This window comes from Lissotriton helveticus, chromosome 5_1 (assembly GCF_964261635.1).
Source record: "Lissotriton helveticus chromosome 5_1, aLisHel1.1, whole genome shotgun sequence".
NCBI classification, from domain to species: Eukaryota; Metazoa; Chordata; class Amphibia; order Caudata; family Salamandridae; genus Lissotriton; species Lissotriton helveticus.
In genome coordinates, this window is record NC_136065.1 from 2,046,028,916 (window position 1) to 2,046,056,113 (window position 27,198).

The 27,198-nt window shown below is 45.1% G+C and overlaps 1 protein-coding gene and 1 non-coding gene across 2 annotated transcripts in view; one reads left to right on the plus strand and one right to left on the minus strand.

Moving 5' to 3' along the window:
• Nucleotides 1-27,198, plus strand: part of NEU1 (neuraminidase 1) — a 118,870-nt gene that overhangs the window by 19,113 nt on the left and 72,559 nt on the right. The gene's annotated exons all lie outside the window — the stretch shown is intronic.
• Nucleotides 3,431-3,531, minus strand: LOC144756933 (small nucleolar RNA SNORD16). The gene has a single exon (XR_013595412.1). It is a non-coding gene; the product is annotated as a small nucleolar RNA SNORD16 (small nucleolar RNA).

Genomic DNA, 27,198 nt, shown 5'->3' on the forward strand with positions numbered 1-27,198 from the left:
TGCCACCCTCCACAAGTGCCCCTCATCTCTCTGTAGTTCATCCCACCCCATGACCCCCTTATCGGATTCCCTAACTGCCACCCTCCACCAGTGCCCCTCATTTCTCTGTAGCCCCCCCACCTCATGACCTCCTCCTCAGATTCCCTCACTGCTCTCTCCACCAGCACCCCTCATCTCTCTGTAGTTCCCCCACCCCATGACCACCTCCTCGGCTTCCCTCACTGCTCCCTCCACCAGTGCCCCTCATCTCTCTGTAGTTCCCCCACCCCATGACCACCTCCTCGGCTTCCCTCGCTGCTCCCTCCACCAGCGCCCCTCATCTCTCTGTAGTTCCTCCTACCCTGTGACCTCCTCCTCGGCTTCCCTCACTGCCACCTTCCACTAGTGCCCCTCATTTCTCCATAGCCCCCCCACCCCATGACCTCCTCCTCAGATTTCCTCGCTGCCACCCTCCACCAGTGCCCCTCATCTCTCTGTAGTTCATCCCACCCCATGACCCCCTTATCGGATTCCCTAACTGCCACCCTCCACCAGTGCCCCTCATTTCTCTGTAGCCCCCCCACCTCATGACCTCCTCCTCAGATTCCCTCACTGCTCTCTCCACCAGCACCCCTCATCTCTCTGTAGTTCCCCCACCCCATGACCACCTCCTCGGCTTCCCTCACTGCTCCCTCCACCAGTGCCCCTCATCTCTCTGTAGTTCCCCCACCCCATGACCACCTCCTCGGCTTCCCTCGCTGCTCCCTCCACCAGCGCCCCTCATCTCTCTGTAGTTCCTCCTACCCTGTGACCTCCTCCTCGGCTTCCCTCACTGCCACCTTCCACTAGTGCCCCTCATTTCTCCATAGCCCCCCCACCCCTTGACCTCCTCCTCAGATTCCCTCACTGCCACCCTCCACCAGCGCCCCTCATCTCTCCGTAGTTCCCTCCAACCTGTGACCTGCTCCTCGGACTCACTCACTGCCACAGTCCACTAGTGCCCCTCATCTCTCTGTAGTTCCCCCCACCCCATAACCTTCTCCTCGGCTTCCCTCACTTCCACCCTCCACCAGTGCCCCTCAACTCTCTGTAGTTCTACTCCACCCCGTGACCTCCTCCTCGGCTTCCCTCACTGCCACCCTCTACCAGCGCCCCTCATCTCTCAGTAGCCCCCAACCCCATGACCCCCTACTTGTATTCCTTCACTGAAACCCTCCACTAGTGCCCCTCAACTCGCCATTGCCCCTCTCTCATATCCATTCCATTTGTTGTATAGCGCTACTCATATCAGTGTAGGGTGTCACAGTACTTTACATAACCGCACACATTATACAGAGACAATAAATCAGTCTACGGGGAATGTCACATAAGCCAATGAGGATTACAAGGTGTAGAAATCACATGTCATCCATACTGGTGGGCAATATATTTTACAAGGGTTTGGTCTGGGGAAGCACAAACTCAAGATTTAAAGAGTACTCCAGTGGTTGGGGGTTGGCTTTACTGATAAAAAGATACAACTGCCCAAAAAAACTATTTTTAGTAACATTAGAAAGTTGAAATAATGTAAAAGCTCTAACCATATCACAACACAAAAAAGCGAAGTTTGTATTCAGCTCCTTGATGACATTTCATAGGTCACTGTCCTATGTTAGGATAGTAACTTCACTGCTGCAAGTAACACAAGGATATCTGTGACAGAGGTAGTAACCCACTGAGCGATTCCCATAAAATTCAGTTTATCTGCATTTAAAAACTACCAAAAGACAAATGGTTGCTCTGCAGCAGTATCGTAAATCACCAGTTATCTGAACAGTTGTTGTTGTTGTTGTACGTCAGTGGCAGGTTCAGTGCGAGGGCCAAGTCTCATGTTTGGGTGGGCCAGGCTCAAGTTTGGGTGGGCCTGGCCCACCCAGCCCACCCTCTAGAACCGGGCCTGCTTGAACCCACCCTGCCGCCCTGACTGCCAGGGCTCTCCCCGGAGCGGCGGGGCCAAGGGAGACTCATACCAGGGTGTGTTCACAGCCGGGAGGGTGAATGCCTCAGGTGAGGCTCACGTGAGCACACCTGTCTCCGCCTGGTCAACAGCATCACGAGGGAACTGCAATTATGTGGGCGGGAAAATACCAGCTTCAATAAATGGGAAAGTATTTAAAACAAGTATTTGCAATAGGTCTCGCTTTTGCGAGCATTTCAGCTATTGACATTGTAAATGACAAAGACTTTTGTTTTGAAATTTCGTAAGTGATGTGTAAACACGCAGTTTGTACTTATAGTTGTTGCTTACAGGAAGCAAGGCTAGCAATAACTGCGCCTCTTTTACTGACAGCTTTCTTTCTCGTAATCAAGGACTATAAGTACAAAGTGCGTGTTTATGCACCGCGTACAGGTGTTCAAAACGTATAAATAAAAGGCATTGTCATTTATAATGCCAATAGCTCAAACTCTTGCAAATGCGAGACCTATTGCATTGCAAATGCTTTTTTGTGAAGCACACAAGTCCAGTTGCATCAAAACGTACTCCTGGCTCCGAAAATGAGGGTGGAGGCTAAACCCCTCTTCAAGTAATACTCACACTGAGCATGTGGCGGTTGAAGGAGCAACTCCAGGGGGGCAGCTGGAAAACGTGCACTCCTGAGTGCTTACATAAAAAAAGTAGTTCTTTAAAAGCGAACCGTAGAAAGATACACGTCTGGCAATTAATTAAAATAATGGAAGGGAGGCTGTGGTTTAGACTGGTTTAGAGGAAGGACAAACACGAGAAAGTAAAACAAGGTATCGAAGAATTTAAGTGATAAAGCCAACCAACAGTACGGAATGGTTAGTTAAGCTGTAAGCTCATAGGTCACTGCAACCATTCAGCTTTCACTGTCTGGTAGGCACGACATAAAAAAAAACCAGTATAATTGGAGTGGTGAAAGCATCCCAATTTGCACCGAGGGTGAATTGTAACTGATCAATTAAAAAAAATATTGAAAAGAGAAGTACACATTGTGACCCATTATATAACTTGCTTTACTAATGCCATTAGAACTTTTATCATGGATTTTAGAAACGCAGACCAATGAAGTAGAAATCATCATTCTGTGAAGCGGTAATATTGATAATCCATTCTGAAATTAACTGGCACAACCACCACAATCACAAATTCAGAAATAATACAAGTAGAAAAAGCTTCATATCAGCTAATTCACTTACAGCATAGGGTTGTCTGTTGTTCTTCTGCAAGTTGGTGTGAACAAAGTTCACAATATCTGGACGAATAGGAGCCTTGAACACAGTAGGCAAGGTGACATTTTTCCCCAGATACCTCCCCCTTTTAAAAGTAAATAAATATCAAGGAAATTGCGCAGGCCTGAAGGATAAAGACATTCAGCATTAATTGAGCTCCATGTATTATGGATCCACACAAACACTTTACTTCTGGATATTAAATCCAGATCAATCAAGTTGGTCAGACTCAAAATGATAGTCAGCCTGTAGCAGTAGTTTAAGGACAGCATGCAACTGTCGCTGACCACCAAGTAAGGCGTAAATGACAACATCATAGCATCCACCATCCTATGTCAGATGGACATTGTTATTCAGTTTAGGGGCACACATTTTAAAACGAACAAAAATGGCCACTTATTGTCATATCATTGGTTTCAGAGATGAAGTCATGTTTTGCCATTTCAATACATGCAGATGACCGTTTAAAGGCAAGGTGTGAACAGTAGTACCTCAAACTTTAAGACCGTTTATTTTTATTTTTTTATTTGTTTGATTAATTAAAAACTTTAAGACAGTGGAGCTGCGGCTCTCATATAACACTAACAATCACATAAACAAAAGAATTCATAACCACCAAGGCATACATTGTGGAGGAGTGTGGCTCAATGGTTAGAGCGGCAGACCCTGATGCCGAGTTCTGGGCAGGGACCAGGGTTCGATTCCCACCTCGGCGGGATCTCGGGCTCAATTTCCTCGGACCTGTTAATTCTCGCCTCGGTGCCTATTCTAATCATGGGCCCCACGCTGCAACTCTGGGCAATAGCTTGCTTAGCCTCCACACCGGCCCCAACAGCGCTAAGGATGCCTGGCTTCACCCTGGGGGTGCCCAGGAGTGGACACTTCACAGGGAAAGCCAGGAGGGGTTCCACAGCGGTATGAGTATCAGCGCCAGGAAGCCGAATAGGCGACACCGCAAGGTGACCGTCTGGTGACAGTGCGCTCTATAAGTACCATGACATAAGTACCATGACATTTACGTTCCCACAGGTTGTATACTGCCTTGATACAAAGTAGCATACGTTCCCACAGGTTGCATACTGCAACCTGTGGGAACGTATGCTACTTTGTATCACGGCTGTGGCGAGGGACAGAGGAACTGTTAAATGGCACAAACCTGTTTGGGGAACAACAGCGTGGTACTTTCAAAAGGGACTGGCAGCAGGCAGCATACTGAAAGGTACTTTGAAAGGGAGAATGTTTCGTTTTTTCAATGTGCAATGGTGACATTCTGCACTGTTTATCAGAGACTTCAAGAACTTAAAACGAAGCCAGTAAGTACTATTTGAACTTGAGATACACACTGAGATATGGCTGCCAAAATATCGCTAATCAGAGTACGAACTATACCAGTCCTTTGTTGTTGTCAACTCATTTGAGCACTCCCAATGAAATCACCTGAGAAGTATTTAAACTTGTCATTCCAACATGTGGTTTGCTGGCGTTTTTGAACATGAGCACTGAGGAAGGCAAAAGCCGAAATGCATTTGCTCGCAATAAAATCTACTTGAGTCCCGTGAGCGCTGAGCCTGCGTTTTGGAGCTGTTATGTATAACGTGATTCACCCTTCACGTCTGCAGGAGAGAGCGCCCGTCCCGAGTTCTGTAGCGAAGGGTGAACCTGGAGCCTTGATAGATCGATCTATCTATCTATCTATCTATCTATCTATCTATCTATCTATCTATCTATCTATCTATCTATCTATCTATCTATCTATCTATCTATCTATCTATCTATCCTCCCCTCCTGGCTTTCCCTGTGAAGTGTCCACTCCTGGGCACCCCCAGGGTGAAGCCAGGCATCCTTAGCGCTGTATATATTAAAGGAAGCAGCTAGGCTGGAATTAAATGAGTTTATTAAATGGTTGTAAAGTAGCATGGAAATTAGATGTCTGGCTATGTTGGTGTTAAGCACACGGAACATCGATGCTCTCAACGTCCAAAATTGAATACTGCAGCAGCATTGCTGTGTGGTGACTCCAGGTCACGGGGAGATAGGCTGCAACAGCAGGAAACAAAAAAAAGATAAAGACAGTCGCTGAATACTTATGACAACGAAGACTCGAGCAGGGCTTGAATTTTATAGTCGGGGGGGGGTGGTAAGGTGGTGACAAATGGGCAGCAGCTCAAGACTTGCGAACCGACGGGGTGCAAGAAAATGTCTTCGATCTGGGGTGAAGGGCAACAAAGGAAAAAGAGATCTCCTAAACAATAGAGAAGTACTGTAATTGTATGAAGACTCTACTTGGCCGGTGCTCCAGTGCGTTGAACGGAAGTGAGGTATCGTCTGCAGAACCAGTAAGGAGAGAGTAAAGAAGAGCAACGCTGGAGTGAGCAAATTGTAAGCAGGGGGCGGGAATAAAGTAGTTTTATTCATTACAGCAGGTCTTTCAGACAGCGAATGCGCGCTGATGCTCGACCTAAGAAAGGTAAAATAAAACAAAAGACGTGAGACACCACATGATAAATCTGTTGAACGGCCAAGTAACCTTTAGGATACCCCAGTGGGTGATAGTGCGCTTTACAGATACTTTTAACACACGCGTCATGTGACATGAGAGTCCAATACCAAGTGGGCTAATGAGGGTGCAACTTGTGGGTGAGCCGGTGAAGAGAAACCGAGCCCCTGTAAGCAGGTTGGACAAACAAATGCACTTTCAAGCTTCAACCCCCGCAACAGTGCCCTGGAGCGCCAGGAACATTAATGGCGCAGAGCTCTCTAGTTCTGAAGAGTCTTAGAAATGTGTGCTAATTACAGTATGTGATGACATCATAGGAAGAGCACTCGACTCCTGAGGCTTCAGTCATGTGATGGGCATCCTCCCTGGCACTAGGTGGTAACTGAGGAAAGTCTGGATCTAACATTGCTTTGTGACTACTAAAGAAAACAACATGTTGGTAAAGCGGTCCATCATGCAGAAGATGTGGGTCAAAGGAGCCTGTCCAGTAAAGCTGGGTGTCTTCCTTCCCATCCAGTACGACCCAAAAGCCTCCGTTTAGAGCTTAAAATCACTGGTGAGGGGAGCATTGATGATGGCTGCAGGGGATATGAAGAAAGACATATTGGCAGCTCAGTGTTTCCATTGCATCTGATTCTGAATGCAAGGGTGTCGAATAGCCCTAGGATTAGAAATGTTCCTATCTAGGAGGTATTTCAAACAAGTACTATCCAGATCTTTGCACTTTCTTCCACACCTGAATCTGTACCTTCCCTCTCCTCCTGTTCTTTTGATCCACTTAACTAAACAGTTTACCATTCCTCCATCTGCTTAACTCCATCACCGTTGCTGTTATCGTTACATGTTAAGCACACACATGTTCTTGTAAAGCGTGATAATGCCTTGTTGTGCAGTTGTACTAGATAACCATATCCAACAAATTAAATAGCTTTTCGAAGCCATAAAGGACTATGAGAACGTGTCATTGCCGTAGCTAGTTCCACTTCAGTTAAACGTGTTAACATTAAAATAAGCATCATTCCGGTTAATGGACTTGGGACCAGTCCCCTTATGGGTAAATGGTGTCTGAATGGACGGAATCTGGGTGAGTTCAGTAAATTGAATTACTTTAGTATGTGCTTTACTGGTAGAGGGGGGTGTATGCCATACAACAAGCGCCAGCACACATGAGCACTGGATATATCGTACCTAGTATTGACATCATATCACACTCCTGGTAAAATGGTGACCGCTTGCAAACACAACAAGATGATGGATGGAGTGTTGAAACTTTTGAAACAAGAGATCTGGGTTAGATCCATTATTCTTTTGCTCACCATGCCACCCCAGTTTGGACCCAGCTATATGCAAGGGATGACAGCTCACATAATAAGGATTTCTTTATTTTGGGGAGGGGGAAGGTGCCAGGAGAAACAGTTTGGCTCTTTGTAATGATGTGCTAAATAGGTATTCAAGCTGGTCGTACACTTGAAAAAGAGCTTTAAGCAGCAAATTGTTTAGACATTGCGCTTTTTAAAATCCTCATTTTGAAAGAGTAAATAAAAATAAAAGATTCAATAAAAAAAAATTCTCATGAGGAGGAAGGTTAAGACTATACCTTGGCTCTGGCCTTACAATGGCTTTCTCTTTGCACATGGTGCATCTAAATAGATATATATGCCTTTTTGTAATCTGCGCCAAATTGGGCAAACTAGGGCATTCAGGCTGGGCCAAGTAAAACTAAGGGCAATCCCAGTCAACTGGTGTGCGCAATATATAAACAAAGGTAAGACCAGTCTCTGAGAGCAAAAGGAATAAGGTGCCCATGATGTAATGTCGTCCTGCCTCCTGTATGAGGGTGAACAATACAAAATTTGCTAGCCCCCACGGTAATAATTAGATAAGAATTTTTTAGAAACGCACAAACAAAGAGTTTCTTCTGCTCGTGCAGGTATTTTATTTAAACCTGTTTCAATTTTTGATCAAATTTGTTTTTTTCATGGAAGAGAAAGGTACTTATTACCTACATATAATACATATTTACAACAATTAACCAACAAACATATATACATTTATAAACACTTATTGTGTAATCTTCTTTTACACAAGGTACGTCTTCACAAATATTAATTCTTTGTGATATATTCCTCGTTTTATGATTACCAAAGAATGAAAAACAAGAAAAAGCAACCCAATCATAACAAGGGGGAGATCGAAAACAATAAATGATATGATCAGAAATAAATTCCTGTTCCCTTTGTTTAGATGCCGACGCGTTTCGAATCTGAAGATTAATAACAGATTCTCTTCAGGGCGCTTTCATTGAGGGTAATCTAAATGAAAATGTGAAAGAAGATCATTCAGTAACTCGTTCTACATACTTCTACCTCCCTTTGCAAATGCCTGGTGTCACACTGCCTGTTACCTCAATTTGTGGACAACGCGGTCCCGTGGGTCCCGTGTCTGTGACGAAGCTTATGACTCCTAGGGTCCTTTTGCTGCAACTGTGGACCTAATACACGAATGAGGGATATTTACTATTTACATTTCTAGCCATTCGAAAAGACAGTCTGTGAGACAAACTGAAAAGCTCAAAGTTCATACCTCTGGCGGTGTTTGGAACGTGGAAATATCTTTTTTTCTCTTTCAAATTCCTGTTTTTGTTGGAGACACCCTCCGTGCTCACACAAGGTTTTAAAAACTCCTAAAATATGTGAAGAATGACACTTATGAGGGTCTATTTTTGCTTTTACTTTTTGCTGTCCATTCACGCTTGATTTTACACAGGAACCCGACATACCTGCGCTGTTTTCTTTTCTTGCACTGAAAGATGTTTCGCTCGGGTCTCGTGAAAGTCAGCTCTGTTTATGTCACCAGTTGCTGCTGTGATCCAGCATGCTGCACGATGCCCTCGGCTGCGTATTAATTCGCTCTGAAAGGTCTGCAATGAAATATTGCGGTGTGGGTTACGGGACTGCAAAATCTATTTAGGAAAATCTATTTAGAAAAAGGGGGGCAAGCGGAGCGGTGTTTTCCCCTTCCTTCCTCGCTCACCTTCTGCTCCGTATGGATTCTTCACGTTTGTCAACCATCCACCAATACCAAGACCGCGGATTGGCTACTCTGCTATATTAAGGTACCGCTAAGCATTATGGTCCCTGTAGTTTGAAAATCTTTTATTGGGAACCAAGTGCTTACAGCCTCGCAATCTCTGACAGCGAGTTCAAGCCTGTTTGCGCACTGTTAAATTTTAAAATCAAATAGGCCTCCTTTTTGAGCAGCACTTGTTCGATATTTATTCCTGGTTTCATTTGATTCATACTGTACAGCACAGTCCACTGAAAGTTATTATCCACATGATGATTCTCAATGAAGTGCTGAACCAGTGGTGCCGTCTGGATTTTATTTTTGAGCCTTGAGCGATGTTGTGTCATGCGTGCATTTACTTGTTGGGTCGTTTTCCCTACGTATACTTTTGGGCAGGGGCAAATAATGGCAAATAATGGACATAAGGATAAACAAACCAAAAAGCGATCTGTTGTCAAAATGGGGCTTAAAACCAATCGAAGGACACCATAGGTGTGGAAATTGTGTGGCGTGTGACTCTACCATCGAAGGTAATACTTTTCACCATGCGAACGTGAGTTGGCCACATACTGCCTTCACAAATTGCAGGACAAAGAATGTAGTATATGCCATTATTTGCCCCTGCCCAAAAGTATACGTAGGGAAAACGACCCAACAAGTAAATGCACGCATGACACAACATCGCTCAAGGCTCAAAAATAAAATCCAGACGGCACCACTGGTTCAGCACTTCATTGAGAATCATCATGTGGATAATAACTTTCAGTGGACTGTGCTGTACAGTATGAATCAAATGAAACCAGGAATAAATATCGAACAAGTGCTGCTCAAAAAGGAGGCCTATTTGATTTTAAAATTTAACAGTGCGCAAACAGGCTTGAACTCGCTGTCAGAGATTGCGAGGCTGTAAGCACTTGGTTCCCAATAAAAGATTTTCAAACTACAGGGACCATAATGCTTAGCGGTACCTTAATATAGCAGAGTAGCCAATCCGCGGTCTTGGTATTGGTGGATGGTTGACAAACGTGAAGAATCCATACGGAGCAGAAGGTGAGCGAGGAAGGAAGGGGAAAACACCGCTCCGCTTGCCCCCCTTTTTCTAAATAGATTTTCCTAAATAGATTTTGCAGTCCCGTAACCCACACCGCAATATTTCATTGCAGACCTTTCAGAGCGAATTAATACGCAGCCGAGGGCATCGTGCAGCATGCTGGATCACAGCAGCAACTGGTGACATAAACAGAGCTGACTTTCACGAGACCCGAGCGAAACATCTTTCAGTGCAAGAAAAGAAAACAGCGCAGGTATGTCGGGTTCCTGTGTAAAATCAAGCGTGAATGGACAGCAAAAAGTAAAAGCAAAAATAGACCCTCATAAGTGTCATTCTTCACATATTTTAGGAGTTTTTAAAACCTTGTGTGAGCACGGAGGGTGTCTCCAACAAAAACAGGAATTTGAAAGAGAAAAAAAGATATTTCCACGTTCCAAACACCGCCAGAGGTATGAACTTTGAGCTTTTCAGTTTGTCTCACAGACTGTCTTTTCGAATGGCTAGAAATGTAAATAGTAAATATCCCTCATTCGTGTATTAGGTCCACAGTTGCAGCAAAAGGACCCTAGGAGTCATAAGCTTCGTCACAGACACGGGACCCACGGGACCGCGTTGTCCACAAATTGAGGTAACAGGCAGTGTGACACCAGGCATTTGCAAAGGGAGGTAGAAGTATGTAGAACGAGTTACTGAATGATCTTCTTTCACATTTTCATTTAGATTACCCTCAATGAAAGCGCCCTGAAGAGAATCTGTTATTAATCTTCAGATTCGAAACGCGTCGGCATCTAAACAAAGGGAACAGGAATTTATTTCTGATCATATCATTTATTGTTTTCGATCTCCCCCTTGTTATGATTGGGTTGCTTTTTCTTGTTTTTCATTCTTTGGTAATCATAAAACGAGGAATATATCACAAAGAATTAATATTTGTGAAGACGTACCTTGTGTAAAAGAAGATTACACAATAAGTGTTTATAAATGTATATATGTTTGTTGGTTAATTGTTGTAAATATGTATTATATGTAGGTAATAAGTACCTTTCTCTTCCATGAAAAAAACAAATTTGATCAAAAATTGAAACAGGTTTAAATAAAATACCTGCACGAGCAGAAGAAACTCTTTGTTTGTGCGTTTCTAAAAAATTCTTATCTAATTATTACCGTGGGGGCTAGCAAATTTTGTATTGTTCACATTTAATTGGTCCAGCTTCCCCTGCATCCCAGGACCACACTCCCCCTTTTTTCACATCCTGTATGAGGGTAGCAGAGATCTTTGTAGGAACGACTTACCTTTTCTATGTGGTGGTGCTGAAGTAAGAGAACTGCAAATGGTTGACCAGTAGAAACCTGCACTGGTGTTGTCTTGTGATAAAACCGCATTCAGCATTAGATTTTTAGAGTTTGCAGTGATTTTTTTTTAAATATATTAATGCACGTTAAAACTTTGTATGTAGTATGTTTTACTTTTTTATACATAGCTTGTATATTTATTTTGGCTGTTCACTGTACTTGTGTACAAAAAAATAAAATACATTCTGTGAAAAAAAGGTGGTAAAAATGACGTTATGGTTAAGTTTTGCAAAGTGAGACGTGAGTTTACTTTATAAGACTCAAATGCAACCGTTCTAATTTAATGAGCTAACTATAATTTACGCCCCATCATGCACTGCCTGACAGCATTGATGACCTCACTCAAGTTTCCACCTGGCCTTTAGATCATGCAACTTGTAATTGGAGCCAATTAGGACCCTGATGGAGGGGACAGACATGTCCAACCACGGACGACAATCATCTCTACCTAAAAACGTAATCCATCCGGGCCAAATTACAGGCAAGTTAAGGGTTCAGTGGGGAGCAATAACGAGCAAATGTAAGGTCTGGCTTTAGAAAAACGACGACACATTATCAGTGCTGTTCTCATGGAAATATTAGTGGTTGCACTTCCCAAATCATAACTTTATTTTAACTGTGGAAGTTTGTTAGTAAATTATGTTTATAATCGAATCTTTAGCTGTTCAGGTGGGGCTCATGCGTCCACAGAGGTAGCAATATTGCTTTAAATATGGCACCATAGAAATACATATATTAATAATGGTACTTGGATAAGTAGATAAAGACATGGCACATGATATACATTAATACGTTTTATAAAGTGCAAAACAATCCGAACACTGTATGATAAAGGTATGGGTAACTTAAAAAGGCTTATTCTGGAGGAAACCGGAAATGAATTTCATGCACAGTCACTGTAAATCAAAGGTCATGTTAAATCCTTGGATTATGGTTACCTAGGGAACGGCAGCTTGATTCCATGGCAGCTTTGAACTTCCTGTGTGTAAGGGGTTGAGTTGCTTGCTGCCTGCCCTTGTAATAATCTCCCCCTGAATTTATTTCGCTGTCAGCCTACGCTTCAGTTAAGGTCACAGCGACCAAGAACAAGGTGTTAAGGACAGAGCTCACTCTATCAAGATAGATGGTAGCCCCCAAATAGCATCAAAACCTGAGATTTGTCACTTACATATCTATGTTAGAATTTGTTTGCTTTGATTGAGCCCACTGATTTACCAGATGATGTCATGATGCTAAAACCAGGGATCACCCGATTAGACTAGTTGTCTGCAAAATTGCCCAAGTCCCTCCTTCTATTTTGGGGGAGAACTCCCACCTGTCCTCCTTCAGAAATGCTTTGCCCACATTGAGTATTCCACATTTGCAATCTTGTACTCTGCCCGATTTATCGCCATTTAGTAGTGCGGTGTCTCAACTATTTCATTATAATTGGGAATCTTGTGGCCTTGACCACTCCGCAGCTTGTACCCCTGTGTCTATTGATTGTTCCAGAGCAGTGGGAGTTGGAGATCCCATGCTCCTTGGTGATCCATTGGCAGGCAGTCCTGCATGTCCTTCTATGCTTGTGGGAACTTTCATATGCAGTTACTTTTGTAACTTTATGATAAACCAGATTCCTGTCACGTTTCCTGCCATGCTCACATGTTTCCTCATAACTTAAGCCTTATTTTCTGCACCCTTTGCCATCCTGGAAAGAAGCCATGTGGTGTGCTGAGTTTATGCAGCCTAGATGACAGAGGTTAGTAAATGTAAGCAGCATTTACTATGCATTTGCTAATGTGTTTACCCATCAAACCGAACCATCCATTGCTCAGTCATCCACCTCATTTGGCCTTGTATTTCTGCCGCTCACATGTCCATTTTAGTCTTCTCTTCAATTTTCTTTAATCCTTCCCACGGCGCTGGTGTTTTGCTTGTTGGCTCTGGACAGATGAGCTACAATTCACCCAGTTGTGGGAAAGATTAGAGAGAGTGAATTGGAGCAAAACACTAGAATGGCAAGGAGAAAGCCGGTTGAAGGAAATGTCTGTTATGGTATTCACTCTGTAGATTTGTAAATATATCTTGCACTGATAAGTTTGAAAGGTCTGCAGCAAGTGCTAATTACTCAGTAACTTTAATTCATGTGAATATGTTTTAAAACCTGTGAGTAAAACAAGCAAGCTTGAGGAAAAGAGATGCATTTAAGATAAGAATATTAACTATCCATCCTAATGCCACAGGAGTGGAGGAGGAAACATCAAGACATTAGCAAGGCCACTCAAGAGAAAGAAGTTGGTAGCAAGTGTGCTGCTCATGTGAAGGGGACAGTAGTTTCTTGTGAAGGGTAGCACCATGCGAAAGTGCTGCAGCGGCGGTGTCTTCATGTATTATACATGTAGATTGACTACTCTACAAGAGGAATCCGTGACCAGAGTCCCATAGTTGGATCCTTAGTGTGCAGCACTACTACTACAGCAGACGATGAGAACGTAAAATCTATACAGAACCTAGAAAAGGATTGGTACTTACTCAGAATAATTTTCAATTATATATGTACAAGTAAACAGTTGTGGATGCATTGTACGTGCCAGTTTCCAAATGCATACTTTTGTTAAACTTGTAGTGGAAATTCCCAGTGTCCTTTTACCGAAAGAGTGCTGTCTCTGTTTCAGAACACCGAGTATGGGTTGCTTACATTTGTTGGAACCTCTAACTGCAAATATCAGCCTATGAGCTACCTCTCATTGGAAGCACACTCTCTTTGGGGAGCAAAGAGTGAAAACCAGAGATGGAAGGCAAGGCCAAATCATGGAATGACTGAGGAGAATGAATAACCTTGTCAGAATGAAGTGCGATCAAGAGATGAAATGGCAGACAGGCAGAACACTGAATATGGCATGTAAAGCAGGAAAGTGATTCATGAAAAGAGTTAAGTGAGACTGAATGAGTGACGGCGAGGCAGTGAAAGCATGGGCACCACAATTTGAGGGAATTGAGAGAAGAGCAGGGGGTGGTAAGAGGGGAATAAGTAAACATGCATTGGCAATACTACTAGGCCTGTCTTTAATGTGCTGCACTTGGAAATCACATAGGCACACCGCTCACCTTGTCTTCATGTGGGCAGAGTCTTTTACCATTGGTGTATTGGGAATTGTAGCTAGAGACACAAAAGACAGTTGTCTGCTTGGATGTGATGGAACATGGGCGTAGCCAAAAGTGCTTTAACACCAGCGTAGTAACCGATGTTCATTTTGCACAGTTAGATAATTAGGTAAATCAGGCAAGATTTTATTCCTATAATCCAGAGGCGATGAGATAGCTGCCTGAATCACCAACCACCTCCTTTTCAACTCGGAGGCAATGAATAATTTTACTTATGTTCTTCAAAAGAGTAAAGTGTGCCAGCAGTTATGATCACATGTATGTGGATGGTAAGATCGTCAATGATAAAAAACTCAATGTTTGCTCATAGTAGCAGGGGCATGGGATGAGACAAAAGCCAGCAATTATTAAAAGGAGGTCTAGGTCTAAGAATGATTCGCTAAAGCCAGCACCTCGGTTGTATCTTGCATTCAACTTGAAAAAGTTAATTGTCATCCAACATGCAACTGAAGAAAGGCATTCTCAAATATAAATGAGGAAGTCAGAGGTCCTACCATTCTGTTTCAGCAGGAATAGAGTATCAACAGCATAGTTTTAAAAAGTAAATCCAAAAGAATGAAATGAAGTAACGAAAGGGGTTGTTTAAATGTTAAAGAATTCCACATAGTACACTAATTCTTTAAATAAAATAATGTTCAGTGTTTTTACTTATGAAATGAAAAGTAATTTAGTTAAAACATTAAATACTACACGTACAAATACAAATGTACACCATGAGGACAAGACCTCTCCTGCACCACTTGACCTAGAGATCTGTGTCAGACATTCTTCTTTTGGTGTTCAATATTGTATAGCGCCTCCATATGTTCACCAAGGAGTTCACAACACGTTCTTCCTATTGTGGTTACTACAGTGGAGTTCTGAGTGTAAACTCTTTCCTCTTTCATTTTGTCAGAGAGTTCACAATGTAAACCCCCTTCCTATTCCATTCTTAAAAAAGTTCAAGATGCAAAATGCAACTCTCAAAGTAATGAGCCAGAGCAGTCCATAGATGACGCGGGGAGTAGCTGTGGGCTAGAAACCTAGAATTGAGCAATGCAACAATAAGTCGGTGTCAAACCAATATTTATTTTCGTTAAAAATGACAATTACTTTAATGCAAACTAAATACTGTACTCCACATGACAAATATTTTCAGGTGGAATTACAAATTATAGCCACTCCTTTAAGGGCATCACAGGTTAAATATGGAATAGATCACTTACTGTAAAGAAAGATCAAAGGGGGCAACTAACCCTATAAAGGTAGTTTGCTTCCGTAATCTGGAGTAGCGTGTGGAAATTTGAGCCCTAGCCGATTTAATCTTTTTATATGGGCATATTGGAAATAATGAAGCTTTTCACGATGAAAAAGGTCAAGTCAGCAGGTTTGTCAACCCTTTTCACAAAGTAAAATGAGAGGCCTATTACAGCAGTGCAAAACCTCTTTCTATAATTTTCACAATATTAACCTTCCCAATGTATTGGTGGAAGGGCTACAGTACACAAGGCAAAAATATCTTCCTACTGTATTTGAGGGGGTCTTCTTTAACACTGTTCCTATCAGTTATGAGCAGCGGCACTACTTTTTTTTAAGGTGGACTAACCCAACAATATTTCAATTAAATGCTTTTCGATAAAATCAACATATGGGCAAAGCTGCAGCCTCTTTTTTAGGACCTCTTCTTACAGCTCTTTTTGTGCTGTTCACATTCATTGTGTGCTCTCAAGCCAGGCCTCAATACAAATAAATTCCAAAAAAAACAGGGCTTGTCAGAGGGGAGAACCGAAACCCTTGCCTGTCACTGTAATATGTGGGAATCCATGTCAGAAAATAGTTGCATGTAGGCTTTAACACACTGCAATAACAATCCACGCATGAAGGCCTATTGGCTTTAAAATGTTTGTTGCAATGAATAAGGCGGGCCTATGGTGTTTGTCATAACTTTACATAACTAACACATCTGACAGAACTTTTCCCAGTGACTCATTCGGGCCTAAAGACTTGATCATGTCTTGTCACCATAACCAACTCAGGCCTACTGCATTTAGAATAATGTGTGCAATCAAAGAAGCTTTTTTAAGTAGAAGAGCAAAATGTCAAAGACCCTCTCTCAGTAGTGTGTTTTTTCAAAGCTCTTTTTCTGTTGATCATGTAAGGTTAAGCAACCGCTGTGCTGCCAAGCCAGACCTAAAAAGGCGTGAAGAAGAGAAAACACTTCAGTGATTTAAGGGAAGTGAACGAAAAATATGGAGAGAGGAGTGGAGGTTTTAGAAAACCCTTGTAAGTTCATAATAATGCCAGTGACCTATCACGGACACTAATCATACATGAAAAAAGATTAGATATAAAATGAAACTACTGTAACTGCTAAAATAGGCCCACTCATCACAGGGTATGCATGAAAAGGGGTCTGGAAGAGTGGTCGAAACTAAAACCTGGGTTCCTAGATATTTGGACATAGTCTGTGTCTTCTGGCCTCATATGTTAACTGCATGTGTTAATCGACTTGAGAATTCTTTCAACTGAGGTGTGTGACATAGGGTGGATGACCAGACATGCAGCTTTTTCTGATCTAACCTCGCAATTGTAACTTGATATAATAGACCCTTAAGCCAGGTTATTTGGGCTTGCATCTCTCGTAATGCCGCACAACAAATTAACCTAAGCATCCGCTCAGTAATCAGCATTGCATTTCAGTAGATTATTACCGCAGGTACACTCTGTCTGCCAATATTTGCAAAGTCCTAGGAGGGTGATCTAGAGCGGGGTAGTTTTAAGAGGGAGAAAACTATAATAAGATAATTTTTTTACTTCTGATCTATCCTCTAACCTAGGTTTGCAGAGACCAAGACGAGGAATGAAAATAAGAGTGCTAATAATGAGAGAAGCCAATCTAAATGCATGAGTGCTAGCAATGAGTGAGTCCAATCTTTGCACGCGAGTGCCGGCAATGAGGGAATTCCCTCGGAGTACGCGAGTGCCGGCAATGAGTGGATCCCCTCGGAGTACGCGAGTGCCGGCAATGAGTGGATCCCATCGGAGCACGCGAGAGCTGGCAATGAGAGGATCCCCTCTGGGGGTCGCGAGAGCTGGCAATGAGGGGATTCCCTCGTAGCACGCAAGAGCTGGCAATGAGTGGATCCCCTCGGAGCACGCAAGAGCTGGCAATGAGTGGATCACCTCGGAGCACGCGAGAGCTGGCAATGAGTGGAGCCCCTCGGGGAGCACGCAAGTGCTGTCAATGAAGGAATCCCCTCGGGGAGCACCCGAGTGCCGTCAATGAGTGAATCCCCTCGGGGAGCACGCGAGTGCCGTCAATGAGTGAATCCCCTCGGGGAGCACGCTCGTGCTGGCAACGAGTGAATCCCCCTTGGGGCACGCGAGTGCCGGCAACGAGTGAATATCCTCGGAGCGCGCGAGTGCCGGCAACGAGTGAATCCCCATCAGAGCACGCGACTGCCGGCAACGAGTGAATCCCCCCTCGGAGCACGCGAGTGCTGGCAACGAGTGAATCCCCCCTCGGAGCACGCGAGTGCCGGTAACGAGTGAATCCCCCTCGGAGCACGCGAGTGCCGTCAATGAGTGAATCCCCTCGGGAAGCACGCTCGTGCTGGCAATGAGTGGATCCCCTCGGAGCATGCGAGTGCCGGCAATGAGTGGATCCCCCTCGGAGCACGCGATTGGGACCTGGGCCTGTGAGCCTGAAAGAGCCACAAACACCCTGGCTGATGGTCCGCGAGATCTCCAACCTGCTGCCCCGTGAAGGGGGGGACACACCCGCGCGGTTTACTGTGGAGACCCCTCTTCCCTCCTTCTGTCGCTGACTGTGTAGGGGAGATTGGAGCATTATCCTAACCCCCTTCCCCTCTACGCTCCTTTCATCTCATCTTCTATGCTCTTTAAATGTTTTTCCATGGAGACCTAGCCACTTTGCAGATTCCCGGTGGAGCTACTGGATAGCTATAGAGGAGATGGGCTGTGGACTTCACCCTCGGCCCTCACCTACCCAGCTGGACCTTGGGCTGACTTTCCCTTCGTCTCTCTGTCGTATCTCCCTCCAACCCCTTTTGCCCTACCCCTTTACCTTCCTTCTCTCCATTTCCTAGTCTTCTATGCTCGTTAAATGTTTTTGTCTGTGACTAGTGACCGTGGAGATCTAGTTTTCTGGCCGACGCCCGGTGGAGCTACCTGGTCGCTAAAGAGGAGATGGGCTGTGGACTTTCCCCCTCAGCCGTCACCTACCCAGCTGGACGGTGGGCAGATTTTCCTGCGTCTCTTTGTCATTTGCTCCCTCCTACTCCTTTACCCTACCCCATTATCCCCCCCATGCTCAATTTATTTCGTCCTCTATGTTCCCTAAATGTTTTCCCTTTGAGACTAGCTAATTGGCCAATGACCGGTGGAGCTACCTGATTGCTATAGAGGAGATGGCTTTTGGGACTTCCCTCCGACCATCACCTACCCAGCCGGACTTTGGTCAGTCTTTCCTTCGTCTCTCCACCTTAGATCCCTCCTACCCCTTTACCCTTACCCCCTTCCCCTCTACACTTTTACTTATCTCGTCTTCCATGCTCTTGTAATGTTTGTCTAGCAACTGATGCAAATTGTAACTGATGTAATTTTGAAATTTTGTGGAACCTCATGTAAAGCGCTCTGATACCTCCGGGTCTAGCCAGCGCTATATAAAACTCTTAAAATAAATAAATGAGTGGATCCCCTCGGAGCACGCGAGTGCCGGCAATGAGTGGATCCCCTCGGAGCACGCGAGTGCCGGCAATGAGTGGATCCCCTCGGAGCAGGCGAGTGCCGGCAATGAGTGGATCCCCTCGGAGCAGGCGAGTGCCGGCAATGAGTGGATCCCCTCGGAGCAGGCGAGTGCCGGCAATGAGTGGATCCCCTCGGAGCACGCGAGTGCCGGCAATGAGTGGATCGCCTCGGAGCACGCGAGTGCCGGCACCTTGCACACCTTCCCTGAGGTTAGTTACAGTGATATTCAGACACTAATAAACAACATGAAAACAGGATCCCCTCTTGATTTGATACCAGCTAAGCTAACTATCACCTTGAACAAAATACTCTGCCCCACAATTCAAAAGATTCTAAACCTCTCCTTTAAAGAAGGTCAGCTCCCTCGGCAGTGGAAGGAGGCAGTTGTGAACCCAATACGGAAGAACACGGCCTTGCCATGGACAGAACTTTCCAACCTCCGCCCCATCTCTCTTACCTTTTTTAAGTAAATTGGCCGAGAAGCATGTAAACATCCATGTTTCCAGGTTCATAGAGGCGACAGGGGGCCTGGACCCATCACAATCTGGGTTCAGGCCCAACTACAGCACAGAGTCGGCACTCCTCTCCGTGACAGATCACATCAAGATGTCACAGGATAGAGGAGGATCGATGATTCTGGTGCTGTTAGACCTGTCGGCCGCTTTTGATACTGTGTGTCATGAGATTCTTCTCGGCCGATTGCAGAGAGTGGGTATTGGAGGATTGGCACTGTCCTGGTTGGAGAGTTTTCTCTCCGGCCGCTCACAATCTGTCAGCGTGGGACCCTATCGTTCCATCTCGAGGGTACTCACCAAGGGGGTGCCACAGGGCTCATGCCTAAGCCCCACATTATTTAATGTGTATGTGGCCCCCCTTGCAGAGATTGTGAGAAGGTTTGGGTTCACTCCAGTGTCATACGCTGATGACACCCAGCTGCTTTTCCCTTTCAACTCTCTTACGCCTGATGTGAAGAACAATTTTGCCGAGGGCATGAGAGCAGTATCCAACTGGATGGCTACCAACTGCCTCAAGTGTAATGTCGGGAAGACGGAGGTAATGCTTTTTGGGAAAGCTAGCATGCTCTGGTCTCCCGATTGGTGGCCTTTAGATCTTGGCCCTGTCCCATGCCCAAAGCCTACTGTTAAGAACTTGGGGGTGAAACTTGATCAAAATTTGAGCTTAAAGGAGCATGCTAATTATGTCACAGGAGCTTGTTTTAGAACAATTGGCCAGTTAAGGCGAGTCTTCCCTCTGCTGCCTGACATCCACAGGAAGACTCTTGTACAGGCCCTGGTGATAAGCCGCTTAGGCTACTGCAACGGCCTCCTCATATCAGCAAATGAGGAGGCGCTTAATCGTTTGCAGGTAGTCCAAAATACGGCGGCCAGACTAATTCTAAATGCTCCTGCAAGAACCCCGTCCAAACCCCTGTTAAGATACCTTCACTGGTTGCCCATACGACAACGTGTTAGATTTAAAATCTGCTGCTCAGTGCACAAATGCCTTTATGGGCAAGGCCCTAGATATTTGCCACAAAAATTTCAGATATACAAACCTGAACGCCTTTTACGTTCCAGCAACCAGTGTCTACTGGAAATCCCCACTATAAAAAAAGTCAGACAAGGTGGACGTGCCCTATCATTTATAGGCCCTACCATGTGGAACAAGCTTCTATCTGACCTAAGACACAATGACAACCATTTGTGTTTTAGGAAAGCTTTAAAAACTCTTCTGTTTCAGGAAGCATAATCCATCCTGTGGTACTCCTCTGAGACAACATATTTCAGCACATATGCGAGCAAAGCGCGGAGATACCTCATGGGTCGATTCTGGCGCGATACAAGCAATTAAATAAATAAATAAATAAATGAGTGGATCGCCTCAGAGGACGCGAGTGCCAGTAATGAGTGGATTGCCTCGGAGGACGTGAGTGCCGGCAAAGAGGGAATCCCCTCGGAGGACGCGAATGCTGGCAATGAGTGAATCCCCTCTTGGAGCACGCGAGTGCTGGCAATGAGTGAATCCCCTTGGGGAGCACGCGAGTGCTGGCAATGAGTGAATCCCCTTGGGGAGCACGCGAGTGCTGGCAATGAGTGAATCCCCTTGGGGAGCACGCGAGTGCTGGCAATGAGTGAATCCCCTTGGGGAGCACGCGAGTGCTGGCAATGAGTGAATCCCCTCGGGGAGCACGCGAGTGCTGGCAATGAGTGAATCCCCTCGGGGAGCACGCGAGTGCTGGCAATGAGTGAATCCCCTCGGAGAGCACGCGAGTGCTGGCAATGAGTGAATCCCCTCGGGGAGCACGCGAGCGCTGGCAATGAGTGAATCCCCTCGGGGAGCACGCGAGCGCTGGCAATGAGTGAATCCCCTCGGGGAGCACGCGAGCGCTGGCAATGAGTGAATCCCCTCGGGGAGCACGCGAGCGCTGGCAACGAATGAATCCCCTTGGGGAGCACACGAGTGCTGGCAACGAATGAATCCCCTTGGGGAGCACACGAGTGCTGGCAACGAATGAATCCCCTCGGGGAGCACGCGAGAGCCGGCAAGGAGTGAATCCCCTCTGAGCACGCGAGTGCCGACAATGAGAATTGGAAGACAGCTAGTCCCTGGAAGTTGGAGTGAGATCCATCATGGAAACATTTGGGTCTATACAGTGTAAACATTCACTTTGGCAGAATGCGCCTCCATCTCATTGGTTCCCCAAGTTTAAACTTGGCTGCGAGTTTGCCATGCCGTGAGTTACACCTTCATCTATAGTAGCATTTTAGCCAGTTTTGTATCTTTGGCCCCTGTTGTATCACGTTTCTAGTGAGTCTCACAAATTCCATATTGCACAGTAATTTTAGCGAAAAAGCCAGGACAGGCTATTGGAGTCCCGTCTAGACATGGGCGTCTTGGCAGCTATGTAGAAATGTTTTCACTTACAGTTTGAAGGATTTTTTATCCGTGTTGGGAGGGGGTATAAGTCACGTTTCTTATATATCTAGGCTCGAGACCACATCCTTAAACATCACTCTGAAAGCTGCTGCTGCTAGAAATAGGGAGGTATGTGATGCAAGACGGTTTGCAGGAACTGTGTCTGCTCGCCCTAGATAACCGCTGTGCTGCTACCACTGCAGAATCTCAGGATGTTTCCGCCTTTATTTCCTCTTTTTCCAGTGTCCACTATTCTTGAACAAATGCAACAACTCTGCATAAGTGTTCTTTAGAAGCAAAAATGTGGACAGTTACAGAATGTAGATTATATGGGCTACCTTATTGTAAATCCACTAATCCAATTTGAGGAACCTAGAGTGGTTGTTCTAATTAAATGAGTGTGGAAGTTCAATTTCTAAATCCAGAGCGCATCGGCTCCCGTTCCATTCTGGATCACAACAGAAACTCCTGGAACCTGAGAGGTCCAAATGCTTATTGTGTTGCACTATGCCTCTTTTGCTCCCTTTTTATGGAGGAAGCGTGTTGGGTCTGCATGCTGAATGCATGTGGTCTCTTCATAGGCGACGATGAATGGAGTGGCAATGCCTTAAGTATAATGTGTTGCCTCCTCTTGGGATCTTGAGGTAGTCACTCGTTAGTAGGCGCTATTCTGTGTGTGCGGTGTGATCTATTCATTCCTAGTGTCTCAAGCCACAATACTGGTGCACTCCAGGTAGATGACCAAGCTACTCCATCTTGGAGCGCGGCTCTCTCATAGCAGCATGTCGAGTAGTCTGGGTTTACTCCAGGAGACGGTAAGTCTTGTTTACTGTGTCATACTGGGTGTGAGTGGCTTAGTCTCAGTAATATCTGGCCCTGTCAGTGCTTTTTAAAACAATAGAACTTTAAAAACGGGTAACTAAAACAGTGCGCTGAAAAATACACATTGAAAAGCAAGAGGCCAAAGCGCCTTCTGGGCTGAGTTATTAGGCCAAACGTTTTCTTGGGCACCAGAATTTTAGTTAACATTGAACCCTGCGGACAAAAATATCTTACAGGTAAGGTGTTAAGCGTTGACCTGAGTCTTTTGTGAAAGCGTTCGGGTCTCTTAGAAAAAGTTCAGGGTGGATGATTGGCAGGCTACAGGGAGTGAATATTGATATCCAAGCTTTAATTTAATATCACTGCTTGTGGTACCCAAAGATGCTGAAAAGTGAAAGGTGCCACCCATGCTGAAGGGGACACACCTACAAATCAAAATGTCCATTCTTTAAAACCTACTGCCTAAACAAAGTTCACTGTCCACAAGAAACCCGGGACCAGTTAAGACCCAAATAGGACCCTTTTGCTAGTGATTAGGATATTTTGAGAATAGTGATCCTGTTTCCATAAAAGTTCCCTTATAGGCGGAAGCCTCTCTGCAGGTGCCTGTACAGGCGGAAGCCTCGCTGCAGGTGCCTTTACAGGCGGGAGCCTTTCTGCGGGTGCCTGTACAAGCGGGAGCCTCTCTGCGGGTGCCTGTACTGGCGGGAACCTCTATGCGGACGACATGCGGAAATGTATAGGCAGGAGCCTTTAAGGGTGCCTTTATACATGGGAGACTGGAACTCAAAATCTACCTGCTGCAGTAGGGTTTCTGAAGGGCTCGCAGAGCGTCCTGTTTGGTGTGCATTGCCCATGGAGAGGAGAGATTGAGATCAACGGGCGGTGGAAGAGGGTAGTGTGTTGTTAGTCATTGGTCCGTCCTGCTGACAGAAACCTACCTCCCTGATGTGGAGAAGTGGGATGCGGTGATTGGTGAGAGGATCTCATAACAGATAATCGTGACACTGAAATTAGCACTCAGGATCACAGACAGTTAAAAGCATAAGGGGAAACAAATAAAAACTCCAGACAGCTTCTCTCAGCGAGGTCACAAGACGGAAACATTTGATGAGCAAAGCTGCCATAACCAACCCTCAATAAGTCATAAGCCTGGGATGTTCCACTGCCTGGTTCACTCTGTGACTCATGGCACAGACATATTGGTGTAATTCATATAACAATTAACATTTCTTGTACACAATTACAGCCAACCACAGAGCAATGATTAACTGCACTCGAGACCATAACAGCTTCTCCTGGCTTGATCTTTGCATAAAACACCTTCCAAAAAACACTGGGAGTTCCACCAAAGGTAATACTTAGCATATTACTCTCTGCAAATGTGATTCCCTGGTTTGTGTCAAGGTATGAGTATGGACCCTGAAAGTGTGAGTGTGAGAGTGAGAAAGGGAGTGAGAGAGAGCGAACGAGAACGAACACGTGTGTGTACATGTACATACACTGGCCTGGCTGATGAGGGGTGTTACCCCGAAACCGGTTCTAGGATGCTTGTTTCCGGTCCAAAGAAGGCTTAACAGTTCGGTCTGGACTGTTCCCATGAGGCACAGGATCAAGACTGATTTGCATATGGCTGGGTCTGAACTGGGGTGGCGACGTGAGCAAAAGAACGATGATGGATTCAACCCAGATCTGTGACTGGGGGTGAGTGTCTGAAAAGTTTTAGTGCTCCGTCCATCTCCTTGTGTTTGCTGGAAGAGGCAGGGGCACCACCAAACATTTTTTTTCTTCATCAGCAGTGAATTGCCAACTTTTTCAAAATGGGAAGAGTTTTGGGAGGAGTTTGTGAATACCATTAAACGGTTTAGTGAGTGTACATAGATTTACAGAGCACACATACCTGGCATTTTCAGCTTCACCTCTACTGTCAGCCCCTGGTTTTTTATTTTTTAAAACCAACTTTATTGGGTTTTACAGAAGATTCCAGACGTCAACAGTACTGCATAATTATCATGATAATTCAGTAGCAAACAAAAGGAATAGTGGTCACTACATTGATCATAAATTCCCAGCCCTCTCCAAGCAGCCCCATGGCCATAGGTCGTTCAGTGTTCGATTCTAGATCTGCTATACGTGCTCTCCGTCTTGACCTTAAATTCCCTTCCCGCAACTGTTCCCCCCCACCCCCACACCCTCAGGTGTGTCACTTTCTTTCAGATTACTAGTTTGCAATACACTTTTGCTCCAGTTTAGGTTTCACATTTGACTGAGACAGCTCTTTAGGATCCCACGGTAAGTAAGGGTGGCGGTGTACTGTGTCTGTTGCCTAACTCCATGAGTCCATGAGTTGCTCAGGGGTATGTAGCCTAGCCTACTCCTGCCAGCGGTTCCCCTATTGACTCCTCCTCCCTGTCATCAGTCAGCCCCTGGTATTAGCTGTGTAGATAAGTGGCAAAATGAGAGCTTTACTAGAATCTAAACCCTGATATAATATGGGCCCTTTGATAATCATAGCTGTTATTAGCAGAACCCTGATAATGAGAACGTTAACCATAGTTTGCCATATCACTGCATGGTACCCTAAGGGACACGTGAATTTTTAAAATACACTCTGTGCTTTCAGTCACAGCACTGAACCCCAGCCCCATCACAAAGAATTGAGAACCACTGGCTTAGGTATTGAGAGCGTTTGCAGAAAAGGGCAGCATTGCCTTGCCGTGAGCAGAGACGCTTTGGAAACTGGTCACATAAAATGGAGCCATTGCCTGCCTATGAACACAGTAGTATTTGTAACTTAGTTTTAGCATAAAATGGTGGCACTGAATGGGTGTGAACACAGAGATTTTGCAAACTGTTTCCATAAAATAATGCCAGTGATTGCCAGTGACCACAGCAGCTTGCGAAACTATTTCCATAAAATGGTGGTACTGTCTAACTATGACTGCCGCAGTTTTTAAACTAATCCATAATTCTGCTGCAAGATTGGCACTGGGATTTAGAACTGATAATTTCTTAGTGGCTTTTACATCCTTAGAGTGACTCGTTGTTAGAGAGAGGGTACATTTTAAACCCCCTTGCCTGGTCCACAAAGCTCTGCATGACAGGAGGCTTTGTACTCGAACGTATCATTCCATTTGGTAAAACCAGGCTCTATGTGGTATGTTTATTTGCATGTTCATTACTGGCATTCTCTTCTGCCCCTTTAAGTAGTAGAATATTCATATGTTTGGTATTTTCCACATTCTTTGTAAAATCTCTGTAGCAAAGGACTGGTCAGTTGCTTCTGGACCTTCTACCACTGCTGTGGAATCGTTGCAGTTTCTACTTGTCACACGGAGGTGTGTAACTAATTTTATTTTACTCGGTTCCCTGTCGGGTATTGTTATTCGAACCTTTGCTGTCTAAGTGTGACTGCTGGGCTCTCTACATCCTGCATCTTTTAAGCGCTCTGCTTGCGCCGCTCACTGTGTTGTACTCTGCGCTGCAGAGCTCTGGCTGCTGTCTCATGGCGTTCTCGCTCCAGCCCTTGTGGCCCATTCGGCTGTGGGAGCTCGTGATCCAGCTTTGAGGTGCGTACGGCTGTGGGAGCACGACCCTGCCTGTTATGGGGGTGCTCACTTCAGTCGGCGAGTCCTGAAGTACTCCTCCCATGAGCAGCTCTAATGCGCATTACTCTGACGCAGGTTTGTAGTGAGAGGCGGACCACAGGATGAAGTTTAAGGTAAGTTTATTTCAAAGTAAGAAGCCCACAGCGCACTGCGACCAGTCAGCAGGAATCCCAACAGTGAATGGTCAAGCTGTCTGGAATATTCATGCTCATAGCTCGCAGAGCACGAGTAGGGACTTGAACATACACAACTCTTGAAAAGCAAGAGAGCGCGAGGATGCACTCAACACAAAGCACGTGACTGTCGCTACATATGTAGGTACACCACGTGACAGGCACGATATACACATTCATTACATCACCCCCCACCCCCTTTAAACAGCAAGAAAACTCCTATGATTCACCTCAAAGACAATACAGGGAAGAGAGTGCAGTCAATTCATTATAAAATCCCTGAACCTGGAAAATACTTGGATCTCCCATGCAGACCCAGATCTACAGTGAGCCTGTTCAGCCATGGCTGAACTTTATGAGCACACCGACTTTTCAGTGTCGGTTGTGGAACATCCACCTGCCTCCGTGTCTACGGAGGTAGATTGTACCCAAGATGCCCAATCTGATTGTAATACAGGCCTGCACTTACTCAAAATGATACTGTCCTGTTGAGCGGACAGCTTCACTAGTTGGCGTTTGTTCCACCAACCTCTGCCTTCCAGTAATGCTAACTTGTACCACTTTGACAGGGGCAGAGTAAATGGATTCCCCCTTCCTTGCTTTGACTGG